Below are 15,967 nucleotides of genomic sequence, written 5' to 3' on the forward strand. Positions count from 1 at the left end.
TGATAGTGGTTGTTCACATGACATGACCGGTGATCGTAGAAAATTTCTTTCCCTGAAGGAAATTGATGGTGGTGTTGTCAGATTTGGCAATGACTCATCCTGTATGGTTAAAGGTAAGGGAGTTATTTCTCTCAATGGGAAAAGCATTGTTGATGATGTCTATTGGGTTGAAGGCCTAAAGCACAATTTGTTAAGTGTGGCACAACTTAATGACAGAGGATACCTACTGGAGTTCAGAAAAAGAATGTGCAAAATATTTGACAACAAAGGTGAATTAATTGCAATTGATAAACAGACCAGAGGTAATCTATTTCATCTCAATCCTAAAGTTAGCAATTGTTTGATTGCAAAAATAGGTGATAGCTGGCTTTGGCATAGGAGATTTTGTCATATAAATTTTGATAATATTACTAAAGTAAGCAAGTCTAAGACAGTAAGAGGTCTCCCTCAGTTAGACAAATTGGTTAATTCTCTTTGTAAAGAATGTCAATTAGGAAAGATGACTTCTTCAACTTTCAAGAGCAAGTCCTTCTCAATAGAGCACTTGTTAGATTTGGTTCATAAAGGTCTATGTGGACCAATAAGAACAAGAAGCTTTCAAGGTGATAGATACTTTATGATCTTCACTGATGACTATTCAAGGATGATGTGGGTCACATTCTTGAAGGATAAAACTGAAGCTTTTGGTAAATTCAAGGCATTCAGAGTGTTAGTTGAGAAAGAGAGTGGTAAAAAGATAAAATGTCTAAGAATAGATCAAGGCGGTGAATTCAGTTCTGTAGAGTTCACTAAATATTGTGATGATAATGGTATCAAGCAGCATCTTTCTGCACCAAGGACACCATAGTATAATGGTATAGTAGAAATAAACAACCATTCAGTGGTTGAAGTGGCTAGAACTATGTTGATACAAGGGGGTATATCAAAAATATTTTGGAAAGAAACTGCAAGTACAACTGTGTACACTATGAACCAAGTTCTGGTAAAAAGAGGTAAGGACAAGACCCCATATGAGTATTGGTATGGGAGATCATCTAATGTTAGCTATTTTAAGATATTTGGAAGAAAATATTTTATTAAAAGAGGTGATTACATAAGAAAATTTGAAGCTAAGAGTGATGAAGGCATATTCCTTGGCTATTCCACCAAGAGTAAGGCCTATAAATACTTCAACAATAGGACACACAAAATTGTTGAGAGTGCTGATGTTCATGTAGATGAATGTCCTAAAATTGCAGAAGGAACCAATTCTAAGAAAAAGGATGAAGATCCTTTCATTTTGCTTTTGGAACCTGAAATTGTTAAATCAAATATTGGTAAAGCAAATCTTGATGAAATTGTTCAACCAAAACAAATAAATTCAGAGGAAGATGATAATGATGAAGCTAAACCTAAAGAGAATGATCATGTTATTCCTAGGTATGCGAGACTGAATCATAGTCCTAAACAGATACTTGGGGATAAGGATACTAGAGTAATAACTAGAAGGAGAATAAGAGAGAACTCTTGCATGATATCCAACTTTGAACATAGAAGTGCTAAAGAATCATTTGGTGATGATCATTGGGTGAAAGCTATGGAGGAGGAGTTAGATCAAATTGAGAAGAACAACACTTGGACCCTGGTACCTTGACCAGTAAACAAGAATGTTATAGGTACCAAATGGGCATTTAGAAACAAATTAAATGAAGATGGCATTGTAGTTCAGAATAAGGAAAGATTAGTATGCAAAGGATATGCGCAAGAAGAAGGAGAAGACTATGGAGAAATTTTTGCACTAGTAGCAAGACTGGAAGATGTCAGAATATTGCTTCCATTTGTAGCTCATAAGAAGTTCAAGGTATACCAGATGGATGTTAAGTTTGTGTTCTTGAATCGGATACTAGAAGAAGAGGTTTATATAGAGCAGCTTCATGGTTATGCATTGACAAATAAGGAAGACATGGCATGCAAATTTCATAAAGACTTCTATGGATTAAAGCAGGCACCTAGAGCATGGTATGAATGAATTCATACTCATTTGATGAAGATAGGCTTTACTAGAACCAGTGATGACAACAACATTTATCTCAAGTCTGAAGGAGATGAGATACTAGTCAGTGAAGTATTTGTAGATGACATTATATTTGGAGGTAATGATGACATGAGTAATTGCTTTGCAGAAGTAATGAAGAATGAATTTGAGATGTCATTAGTAGGGGAAATAAAAAATTTCATAGGCTTAAAGATACAACAAATGAAGAATGGTATTTTCATTTCTCAATCCAAGTATGTGAAAGAGGTTTTGAAGACTTTCAATATGAGTGACTGTAAACTAGTTGGAACCCCAATGGTTACAGGTTGTAAATTGGCCAAGGAAGATGCATCTAAGTCTCTAGATGAAAAGGAATATAGGTCAATGATTGGAAAACTACACTATGTTGTTTACAGTTGACCAGATATTTCCCATGCAATTGGTATTGTTGATAGATTTCAAAAGAATCCAAAGGAGGCACATCTGATGGCAACTAAGAGAATTTTTAGATATCTGAAAGGTATCGTTGACTATGGATTATGGTATCCATATGGTGGAAATTTTGATCTGAAAGCATACACAGATGCTGATTGGGCAGGAAACATTGATGATCAAAAAAGTACTACCAGTAGAGCATTCTTTTTAGGAGGAAGGCTAGTCTCTTGGAGTAGTAAAAAGTAGAGTTGTACTTCATAATCTACTACTGAAGCTGAGTATGTAGCAACTTATATGATTTTCACACAAGCTATCTAGATGAGGCACATTTTGGAAGGTTTGAAGATGGAAATATCTGAACCTATAAAGATTTTGTGTGATAATACAACTACAATAAACATTTCCAAAAATCCTATTTTCCACACAAGGACTAAGCACATTGAATTGAAATATCACTTCTTGAGGGAAAAAGTTTAAAGTAAAGATGTTATCTTGGATCATGTTTCTACCAAGGAGCAACTTGCAAATATCTTTACCAAACCTCTACATAAGACCACTTGTGAGTATCTTAGAAGTCAATTGGGGGTTGTCCCTCTTCATGAAGTTAGTTGAGCATGATGCTGGTTGCATCAATTTGTCTCTGCATTACTTGTAGAATCTTATATGGACTGATGAAGGAGTGGATGTATTCTACAAAGGGAGTATCAACATTACAATGAGAGAAGATTTACATGTTTTACTTTCACTTTGGCATTGATGTCAAAAGGGGAGAAGAATTATGTGTCTGATTAGGTGAATACTTGGTAATGTAAACTAGGATTCCTATTCACTAGTGACATGATGAAGACAAAAAAAGCAAGGTGAATACTTGGTAATGTAAACCAGGATTCCTATTCACCAATCTCAAAAACAATTAGAGGCATTGATATTTGTACTGCCATCAATGCCAAAGGGGGAGATTGTTGCCATTTTGAGTTTGTTGGTATTTTGCATCAAGATTGCATTAATGATATGTTGTCACTGATGTCCATTTAATTGGTAAATGGTATTCATGTTATTGCTGATATTATTGTTTTTGATATTGGCTAGTAACTAGTAAGAAGAGATTTGTGGAAGATGTTGTAAACATGTATGTTAAGTTTGTGAGTTGAACCAGTGTAAAGGGTTAAAACTTTCTATCTAATGTAATCAGTAAAACCCTATTAGCTATTAAACCCTAACCAACCAAGTTTGTTGTTTTATTATCTATTTAACGGTAATGATGGAGACACGGGTGATAATTTGATTAAGGAGATATTCAAATTGTTTTGGCACATTTATTCTTGTCTAGGGAAGGAGAAAAGTGCATTGCATCTAGTGCACAACGCGTGATGAGTTACAAAGTCCAATAGAATGGTGATCATGGTGCGGTTGAAATTGTCTTGAATAATGTGAAGAGATTGTCATGATTTCTAACGGTCAAGATTGTATTGACTTGTTTGTAATATTGATGATGAGAATTAGGTTTTTGTTGTGTTATTGACCTATTTGATTTCTATTTAAGGTCAATGAAGTTGTTTGTTGAGGTTGTTGGCAAGGTTGGTAGAAAACCTGTTGAGTGTTCTATTACCGAACCGATAGATGGATCTGTACTTTGAGTGAAGGCAAACTAAAGGTTATAGAAGGATTTGATCAAGCAAATGTAGTGCTCCTCAGACAAATCAAGAAAACATGTTGTCTTCTAACAATTACAGCAAAAGTTAAATCCCTTAATCGGGTAAGCTCTAACAAGCTTGGTTACTCATTAAATCCTCTAACAAGGTGGTCCATTAGCTTGGATTCTTAAATCCTCCAACGAGGTTACTCCTAATAGGGTATTGTGCTTCTAACAAGGCATATTTGTAAATCCCTTAATTGGGTGATTCCTAACCGGAATTAGTTCTTAACAGGACTTTTTGTAAAGCTCTAACAGGGCAAACTTTGAAAGAGTTCAGATAGCTATCCTTGTGAGTCTCATCTCACTGTGGTTTTTACCTATTTGGGTTTTCCACATATAAAAATTTGTGTGAAGTGGTGAATTCTTTTGTGGTTGTGATCTTATCTGTTGATTTGGTTAATCTCTGATAAGGCATGTTAAGTAGAAGCATTGAGAGATGACTATGTTGAGTTATGATTAAGCATTATTGATATTCACAAGATTAAATTTGTTTACTGTTAAAGTTTTCATAATAGCTAAACTGATTAATGTCAAGTATTATTATGAATATTGATCTTGACTGAGATATGTTTATTTTGTTTGACTGAGTTTGAGTTTGGGAACTTTGTATCAGTTTTTCAGTATACTGATTCACCCCCCCCTCTCAGTATTCTACCATATACTTATTCTTTCATCATACCATCACTCTGCACAATTCTGCTTGAAGTCATACTAGGATAACTTAGCTGATGAGGAGGCTAGGCATCAGTATGTGTGATCGGGGTAAGTCAGGCTGATGTCAGGTTGTGTGCTTTTTATGTCATGTTTTGTCATATTGGGATAGCAATGCCAAATAAAAAGTAAGATCCACTTATCGAGATAGCTAACAAAGGGAGAGTATCAATAATGTGTAATAACGATAGAACAAACTACTTCGACATCATTGCATTAGAATATCTATGCTGACCAGGAGACTGAGGATGTGTATTAAAGTAGCTATTGAAGGAAGAATGACAAATTCTCACTATGTCGATAGACCAAACTATTCCAACATTTTCTTATCGAAATACCTTATGCTGACAAACACACCATCAGGATTACATAAAAGATCAAGACAAGTCAAAAAGTCTATCGAGATAGTGTAAGCTATTCTGATAGAGGAGAATGAATAGAAGACCCCTTGGTAAGTTTATCGAAATAACATATGCTGATGCATGTTCATGTTGGGTCATCGGAATACGAGTTAGTGTCCATATGCTAATTCAATAGTGTTGTCTATTCTTATGGGTATTATTTTCTGAATACCTATGTTGATAAAGGGAGCTTGATAGTGTAGACATCTAAAAATGGTCAACGCTTGCGGAGTCATACTTTAACATTTGCGCATTGCCTCATTTTAGGTTTTTGCATCGTATTAACATTTCTCCTATGTCACGCACATGGTCTTTATCATTTGCGAGCATCGAGTCTTTCTTCTACATTCTTCAATCATCTCGTCCTCAAATTTGGTCTTGTTGACAACATTATCCAATCATGATTTTGATCGATTTTATCCTGTTGCATCAATGTGCGTGCTAATTTGTTATCATTTTGGACATCGTCAATCCTAATTAGGGTTTTTTCCTTCTGTCAATCTTGCGATCAATTTGTCATCAATCATTGTTCTCTTATCAATCTTATCATCAATCTTATCATTTTGGACATCGTCAATCCTAATTAGGGTTTTGTCCTCTTTTCAATCTTGTCATCATACGATCGATTTGTCATCGATCGTTGTCATTGTTCAATCGTTGTCATGTTTGATTTTGTCATTTTGGTGATCGATTTGTCATCAATCGTGATCATTTTCAATCTTGTCATTTTGCAATCTATTTTGTCATCGATTCTTGTCCTCTTGTCGATTTGGTCATTTTGCGACCGATTTGTCATCGATCGTTGTCTGTCTCAATTATGTCAATTTGGATCAATTTGTCATTGTTCCTCGTCAATTGGCACATTTCTCAATCAAATCGTTTATCGCATTGGTCATTTATCAATTCAAAATCATGACATTAATTATCCTCAATCAAGACCTAATTGTCATTTTCGCATTTCTAATTCGTCTTCTAGGGTTTTATGATTTATTCATTTAACCTAATTTGTCATTTCTTCCTCTAGGATTAAATAATTTATTTATTTATCCTAGGTCTTCTTGTCACAATGAAATGTTTATTTAATTGGATAATTATTCCTCTTTGTGAATTGATTAATAAATGAAAAATTATTAATTAATTCACTAATTCCTAATTTCTAATTTTCATCAATTTCCTAATTCCATATTTCCTATTTTCCTTATTTTCTAATTTTCTAAATTTCTAATTTCTTTTCCCTCCTATTTCATCTCCTAATTCTATGGGAATGACATTTCAATTTGTCATAAATTGTCATAATTGATAATCAATCAATTTTGACATAGAATGTGTCATAATTTGTCATCAATTATCAATCAATCAAATTGTGCATGGAAAGTGCATAATTTGTCATGATTTTGTCATATTGATTTGCAATTTCCATTTGAATTGCATCATGCTAATCTTGTCATTTATCCAATTCTTCTATAAATTGGATGATTTTCAATCAAGGCTAATCACAAATCCCGAATCCTGAATCCCTAATCAAACTATTGAATTTACGCTTCGAGTATTCTTGTGTCAACGTCAATCTTGCTTTCACAATTAGGTGTAAGCACTTGAAGGTGAAATCCACAACAAACCTATTTGGAGAAGAAAGAAGAACAATGGAGCCGCATGAAGGAGCATTTGAATCCCATCTTTGGTTTGCATGATCTTTGCTTTTGAATGTTTTATTTCATGTCTCTATTGAGTGTGCTAAGGATTAGATCATTGCAATGAGTGCTCTTATGATTGAGTTATCATGTCTAGTGTTTTGATCTACTTACTATGCTTGTGATGATTTCCTATTTCCTATGCTACATTAATTGGTGAACCCGATGTGAAGACTAACCTTCTAACCCCTTTACTGTGTTTTGGAGTGCTTTGAAGTTGATTTGCAGGTCAAAAACCCAAAAATAGGGCCATGCAGGGCATTCTGGACACTTCTGCGCTTGTGTGAAGCATTTTGCACCTGTGTTGAGCATCTTGTGCTTGTGTAACATTCTGTGCTTGTGTCATACATCTTGCGCCTATGTCATGGGTTCTGCGCTTGTGTAAAGTCTAGAACAGAGGTGAAAAATGCAGTGTTTACTTGAAATTTTTGGTGTTCTTGCATTCTATTTTCTATGTTTTGGATTTTGGTACTAATTATTTGTGCAGAATCTTGGCATACGCATGGAAAAGACTATAAATCAAACTACTAACATGTGTTATGCAGAATCGATGGTCAAAGACAACAAATCAAACCCCTAACTTGGGTTTTGCAGGTTGCCTTGGAGAAACATCCAAACTATGTGTTTGAGTTTTTTAATTAGGCACTTAGTGATTTATAAATAGGTGGGAATGAACATTTGTTTTCTTTGATTGTTAAGTGTGACATTGGAGTAGGAGAGTATGCTCTCATCCTTCATAGGGTGATCAGAAATCCAGATCTTCGATACCATGCTTGTGTTGTTGATTGTTTGTCACCTTTAGAGGGTCTGCCTTCCTGACCACTTTGCTTTTGCAAGCAAGTGATAATCGTGAGAAGGGAATGACCCAAAGTGAGTATGGCTAGAATTCCTTGGAATTCTAACTCACTATAAAAAAATACCTGATGGGCGAAAGCTTTGAAGGAAGTGTTACGTGGGAATTGCAGTTACTTGGGAAGTGATGACCCTTGAACTCTTTCTCATATCAACATCTAAGTAGGGCCTCTTGGTCTAAATCATTCTTGCACGACTACATTTGTTTGGTTTCTTGATGGGCTTAATGTCTCAATCATGCTTGCATGACATCAAGGAGTAACGCTTAACAAAAATCCTTACTACATACCTTGTTTTTAGAGGCCAAAAACCCTTCTAGTTGCTTGAGAAGGACAAATTCGGATACTTGGAAGAGATACTAAGTTCGCCATGGGGAGATTTCCATGGGGACTGATGCTTGGCTGCCCTGAGAAGTGAGTGCCGTGGAGGGGAGCCCATGGGGTCAAGCATCTATGTATTCTCCTTGAATCCCATAATGAGTCTACCTCTCAAGTACCTAATGTCTTTGCCTACCATAAGAAATGTGGAAATGAGCATGATTGTCGTGAGTCTAAGTTGCAATATCTTGTATTCTTTGATTGTCAAAAGTTGAATTGTATCTCATTTCAAAAACAAGGCAAATTGATCCAGCATAAGATTAAACACAAGAGACATTCATCCAACAAAAGTTCAACAAGGTTCAAAACACATCTTCCAACATGGTTATCAAACATTGTTCCAAATCTTGTCTTAACATTCATGTCACTTACATTTAGGTTCATCCTAGTTTGCATTTTGCAAAGTCATTATCAAGTACCAAGGTTAGGTTTCACCTAAGTCATACTCCTTTGCATAAGAGTCATCCATCTTGCATGTGTCCTCTTGCATTAGAGTCATATCATTGTCATACATTTATATTTGCATACCCTAAGTCTCTTCATTAAGCTTAGGTCATCAACATATCGTATTAAGATCATATCATAGTAATTGTCCTTTTGCATATAGTGTCAAAACTAGGTCTTGTCATACTTGAGTAATCCAAATCTTTGATAAACCCTAAGTCATTGTTAGGAGGTCTAGACCTTATCAAACCTTTTGTCCTTTTGTCATCAATGTCATTTCATCAAACCTAGCTTAGTATCCAAGCATATAGGGGAGACATTGTCATTTTGTCCTTTTGTCACTTGGTCCTTTTGTCCTTTGAGGTCTAGACATCATTTCAGTTTCCTAAGGGTCCCTTTTTAGGTTTGCATTCCCTAAGTTTGTCAAAATCTTGAAAAAACAACAAAAACATAGGTTGTATTCTTGCCATAGATTGCATTTTCACCTATTTAGTTTGCATTTAGTTGCATATCATACATCATCCTTTTAAAATCAAAAAATTCCAAAAATATTGCATTTGCATAGTGACATGTCTATTGAAACAAGGTTCCAAGCACCAATGATGCAACAAAGTTTGACTTATCAACCGATAATGCAATCGAATTTTAATCCAAGGCAATCACAATTATATCCAACCCAACAACAAAGCAACATTGATCAAACTTATCATGATGATGTAAATGTCCAAATACAAAAACTAGAGAAGAAACTAGCTCAAGAAAATGAGATATTGGAACAAAAAGTGAAAAACATTCAGAAGAATAGATCACAAACGTCCAAAATGTTTCAAAAATTTCAAGGTCGAAATCCAAATATTGAGCCAATGGATGTAAGATCTCTTCTTGAACGCTCAGACATACCAGCTCTCCTCTCCCAAATAGAGATGATGAAACAATTACAAGAAAGGAGACAACATCAATTTCAACATTATGTGCCTCCACAACAAGAACAAGGTGTTTACTATCAATCAGATTTTCAACCATCACAACCAATGGTCCAACATATGCAACCAACACAATCAATGGTCCAATTTCAACAATATGTCCAACCAACTATACAATGTCCACAAATAGTTCAACCAATGGTGGAATATCAACAAGTTCAATCAACATATCAATGTCAACAACCACCACCAAACATTCAAAAACAAAACTTGCAATATGCACCAAGCAAAGTTTCAAACATGTTGGAGCAATTGAACCAAGTCCAATATCAAAACATGACATCAGATCAGAACCAACTCCTTGCCAAACAAGTTCAAATTCGAGGTCCAATCATGTCAAAACCTCGAAAGAAAGGTGGCTTTATTGCAATGCTCTTAAGGAAATTACCAAGTGAGTTTATTGAGGAAGATGAAAATAATACACCTATGTCTAGCAATGCCTCATCCCCTCACAAGCAAATTGACTCTCCAGTGGCATCTATCCCTACACCTCTAGAAGTTTCACAAGAACCTTCTATATTGTCCTCATCAAACAATACACCTAAGGATGCAATTATCCAAGAGCTATCCATAATTGATTGCCAAGATAATCCAATTCATGATGCACATCCTTGTCATGTTTCAGAAATACAAGACCCAATGTCACCATGCACTTTATTGCCATTACCTGTTTTAGAGGACCCCATTCAAAGTCCCTCTTCCTCATGTTCAAGCATTGATTCCTTGCCAGAATCCATCACAAATGTTCAAAGTGCATTTCCTTCATGCCAAAGCATTGATTCCTTGTCAGAATCCCCCAGGCATATCCGAAGTCCAACCCCATGTCAAGAGGATAATTTAGAGCATGAAGAAATGAGTCCTAAAGAAAATCAAGATCAAGATCCTGAAACCTTATCATCCCATCCAATTGTTGACCAGGACCCGATCTTCCTAGAAACTCATGATGATTCCCCTATTCTTGTCCATCCTATCCAAAGTCCTATTGACACTCCATTCCCTGAGCAAGATCAGGATATCCCAGTCCATCCAATCCCAAATGATCCCCTTCAATTTCATGAACACAATGTCCTTTCAAATCCCATTGACATTCCACTTCTTGAGAAAAATCAAGATATTCCTCCCATCCTTTCTGATGATCCCATTAAAAGTCAAGAGCAAAGCACCTTTAAAGAGGATTCCAATGATCTTCCTCCTTGTCAAGATCAAATTATTCCTTTAAATCCTCCACAAGATCCTTTTGTTCCTCCATCTCCTTGTCCTAATGTTGCATATACACTCCAAGATCGCATTCCTTTTGATGATCCCATTATTCCTTTCATTCCATCTCTTGAAGAGCCTGTCATTGAACCATGTCCACTGCATAATCCTAGTCCCCCTCACGATCCTAATCCCCCTCATGATTCTAACGTGTAAGTGCAAGATGTTCATGAACCTCCTACATGCATAATGGGTTCTTCCACTTTGGTGCAATCCAATCCACTTCAAGATCTCATTATTTCTCTCATATCATATCCACCTCATAATGGACTCACATCTTCTTCCCAAAGAAAAGAGTATCCTACAAGTCAAGATATTCATAAAGGCAAAGGAGTAGACCTTCATGAGAAAGAACCCCTTCATATCAAAGAATATACTAATGGTCACGGCTACAAAGCTCACACTCAAGGCATTGGTATCCCTTCAAAGTTAAAATCCAAATGTCCACCTTCCCCATCATCGGTTCCATCTATTCTAGGTCCCTATATCCCTCCATCTCCTATGCAACATCAGAAAAGGCACACATCTTGGAGAACTTTCCATCAATCCCACAGGCCTCCATATCATTCCCATCCACACCGACATTCATTCCCTCTTCCAAGCAATTTGGATGCCAAGCATAAAAGTCGTAAGTCTAGAAATCCACATGTATTCAAGGATCAACATGTCCAATCTAATCGACATGTCAAAATAAAGAGAAATATGATCTATAAAGAAAAAGAAATATCCAAAAGGCCACAAAGGCCCACTGAGCAAAATAAAGCAAAGTCAAATTATATATGGGTTCCTAAATCCCTTGTGCAAGTAATGCACTCCAAGGAACCACAAAAGCATGAAACATCAAAAACCATGTGGATTCCCAAGAAGCTCTTTGAAGCACAAAAGCCTAAAGAAACATCCAACTTGGCATCCAAAATTGCTATTCCTCCATCCAAACCTCTCAAATCTATTCCTCCATCACCTTCTTCATCCATTTTGGGCCCTTATGTCCCAAAATACCTAGCTATTCCTTCATCAAAATATCAATATCCAAAATACGCCTTTCCTCCATCAGTCTATCACCCCTCAAGGTGTGTGCCAATGTTGATCTTGCCAACATTTCCATCCACTCAAGCCCAATTCTTCCAATACCCCATCCATTATCCAATGCATATTTTCCATCCTTTGATCCCTTTGATCCCATCCTTTGCATAAATCCTTGCCTTAGTTTCATCTCATTTTCCATGTCCTTATCCTACCAACGTCTTTGAGCATACTTTCAAAGGTCATGGTCCATTTATTTCAAGGCTACTATCCAAACAAAAAGATGCTTGAGTCCTTCTTCCATCCTCTATCATGTGTCCCTCTTCTATTGAAAAAGTCAAAAATCAAAAAGACAAAAAAAAAAAAAAGTGAAAAAAAAAAGATAAAAGAAAAAAATAAAGAAAAATAATTCGTCCACTGGTGAAAACCTGGCAAACAGGTGCCTTGGGCAAGTACCATGATGAAGACCTGGCAAACAGGCATCATGCGTAATCTATGAACTTCTTGCACACCACACTTGGGGGCAGGTTTCCTCCTTCATATCCTATTACCCTTCATTATCCTATCATATCATGTCATACCCTTCCATTATCCTATCATCCCTCATGTCCAGTTTCCCTTTCCACCTTTGATCTTGACAAGGCTGAGGATCATCATGAGCATCATGCATCTTGTTTGCAGCTTTCCATCTATCATAGCTTTTGGTCATTTATCCATTTGCTTATTATAACCTTTCATCCATATTCCCTATCTTATTGCAACTTTTTGCCACTATCCCGTAGCCAATCGCGACCTTCAGTCCATGTCCCTTATCCATTCTTGGTCTTGGTTATCCTATCCACATCTTATCACTATCTATACACTCTTTTTCATTCCTTGATCTTGATCTGATGTAAGGACGCAACAATTTAAACCTGGTTTCAAAAACCTCTTGACATGTCCCTCAGGCCATGTTCCTGCTTTACATTGTCATATCCAGTCTCTTGTCCCATCATGCAATAGCCCTTGGAAATTGCATCCGTATTGTCTCCATAATAAAAGGCCTTTGTCTTCCCTCTATCCACCATAATTTCAGCAAGCCTATTTATTCACCTGTCATATTCCTTGCCTTGCTAGACACTGGGGGCAAAAATCATAAAAAATTGAAAAATGTCATGAAAAAAATCTCTAAAAATTGAAAAATGTCTTGAAAAAAAATCTAAAAAATCGAATAATGTCCTGAAAAAATCAAATAATGTCTTGAAAAAAGTCATAAAAATCAAATAATGTCCTAAAAACATTCATAAAAATCAAATAATGTCTTGAAAAAATTCATAAAAATCAAATAATGTCCTGAAAAAAGTCATAAAAATCAAAAAATGTCCTGAAAAAGTCTCTAAAAATCAAATAAAGTCCTGAAAAAATGAACACAAAAAATTTGTAAAACTCCATAAACAAAAACACGCATTTTGCAATAAAGTATTCCCTTTATGGATTGATAGATCATTGATCATTCCTCCAATGACAATCACTTCAACACTGTGCTTTAATGAAATCATGCATTAATAGATGAACTTTTTCGCTCAAACCAGACATTCAAACTGATCAAAATTGTCATCTCAATCGAATATCAGTATCCAAATCATTTGTCCTTGTCTCTACTATCATGGGTCTTATACAGGGTGTGGTATACTCGAAACCAGACTGTGTCCTGTCTTAGATGGGGTACCACATGTCCTGAAACCAGACAGCATGATTGTCCTATCAACGCTTTCAGCTTTTGACAATGAAGATCAAGATGTTTGTTGGATTTGTTGGAATTTGTGCATCTTATCTTTTTACTGATTTATCTTTGGCTTCAATCATGTTCCTATGTTGCTCGATGATGTCACTGAGTGATTTAGAGTGACCAGGATGGTTCATGGTCCTTTTTCTTTTTTGTTGTGATTGTTGTTTGTCTGCGATGTGTCTATCTTACGCAAAGGGATTGCATTATCGCTCTGGCCTTCATTGCCATGTAGCGCCGCATCCATTTTGCCATATCAAATAAAGGTTCTCACCTACTTCTGTGCATTGGTGAAAGCAAGTATTTCTTCATCTCTACCTATCCTCTGTCTGATTTCTTCTTACTAACATTTCTTCGGTCCGTCTTGGCAGTCCGTTTGATCCTATCATTTTCTATCATTCTTATCGATCAATTGGCCTCTTTTCTGCATGTTTCCGGCCAATTCCTTGAGGGGGCATGCATATGTCATTGTTATCATCTAGGGCATTTTCATATGTCATTGTCAGCGTTTGGGGCATTTTTATTGTTCTTTGAAACAACGCTTAAAATCGCATTGTCTCAAAGAGGGGCAAAATGTAGACATCTAAAAATGGTCAACGCTTGCGTAGTCATACTTTAACATTTGCGCATTGCCTCATTTTAGGTTTTTGCATCGCATTAACATTTCTCCTATGTCACACACTTGGTCTTTATCATTTGCGAGCATCAAGTCTTTCTTCTACATTCTTCAATCATCTCGTCCTCAAATTTGGTCTTGTCGACAACATTATCCAATCATGATTTTGATCGATTTTATCCTGTTGCATCAATGTGCGTGCTAATTTGTTATCATTTTGGACATCGTCAATCCTAATTAGGGTTTTGTCCTTCTGTCAATCTTGCGATCAATTTGTCATCAATCATTGTTCTCTTATCAATCTTATCATCAATCTTATCATTTTGGACATCGTCAATCCTAATTAGGGTTTTGTCCTCTTTTCAATCTTGTCATCATACGATCAATTTGTCATCGATCGTTGTCATTGTTCGATCGTTGTCATGTTTGATTTTGTCATTTTGGCAATCAATTTGTCATCAATCGTGATCGTTTTCAATCTTGTTGTTTTGCAATCTATTTTGTCATCGATTCTTGTCCTCTTGTCGATTTGGTCATTTTGCGACCGATTTGTCATCGATCATTGTCTGTCTCAATTATGTCAATTTGGATCAATTTGTCATTGTTCCTCATCAATTGGCGCATTTCTCAATCAAATTGTTTATCACATTGGTCATTTATCAATTCAAAATCATGACATTAATTATCGTCAATCAAGACCTAATTGTCATTTTCGCATTTCTAATTCATCTTCTAGGGTTTTATGATTTATTCATTTAACCTAATTTGTCATTTCTTCCTCTAGGATTAAATAATTTATTTATTTATCCTAGGTCTTCTTGTCACAATTAAATGTTCATTTAATTGGCTAATTATTCCTCTTTGTGAATTGATTAATAAATGAAAAATTGTTAATTAATTCACTAATTCCTAATTTCTAATTTTCATCAATTTCCTAATTCCATATTTCCTATTTTCCTTATTTTCTAATTTTCTAAATTTCTAATTTCTTTTCCCTCCTATTTCATCTCCTAATTCTATGGGAATGACATTTCAATTTGTCATAAATTGTCATAATTGATAATCAATCAATTTTGACATAGAATGTGTCATAATTTGTCATCAATTATCAATCAATCAAATTGTGCATGGAAAGTGCATAATTTGTCATGATTTTGTCATATTGATTTGCAATTTCCATTTGAATTGCATCATGCTAATCTTGTCATTTATCCAATTCTTCTATAAATTGGATGATTTTCAATCAAGGCTAATCCCGAATCCCGAATTCTGAATCTCTAATCAAACTATTGAATTTACGCTTCGAGTATTCTTGTGTCAACGTCAATCTTGCTTTCACAATTAGGTGTATGCACTTGAAGGTGAAATCCACAACAAACCTATTTGGAGGAGAAAGAAGAACAATGGAGCCGCATGAAGGAGCATTTGAATCCCATCTTTGGTTTGCATGATCTTTGCTTTTGAATGTTTTATTTCATGTCTCTATTGAGTGTGCTAAGGATTAGATCATTGCAATGTGTGTTTGTGATTGAGCTAATAATGACTAATGTTTTTACTATGCTTGTGATGATTTCCTATTTCCTATGCTACAGATAGTATGTCATTAGAATGAATTATACTATCATTCTAGCATGTGTTTCCTATATCAATAGTTATGGTAATTCTGATATGTGGTCATTTGGATTGGAGGGTCTTTGTTCAA

This window comes from Cryptomeria japonica, chromosome 9, assembly GCF_030272615.1.
Source record: "Cryptomeria japonica chromosome 9, Sugi_1.0, whole genome shotgun sequence".
In the NCBI taxonomy this organism is placed as follows: Eukaryota; Viridiplantae; Streptophyta; class Pinopsida; order Cupressales; family Cupressaceae; genus Cryptomeria; species Cryptomeria japonica.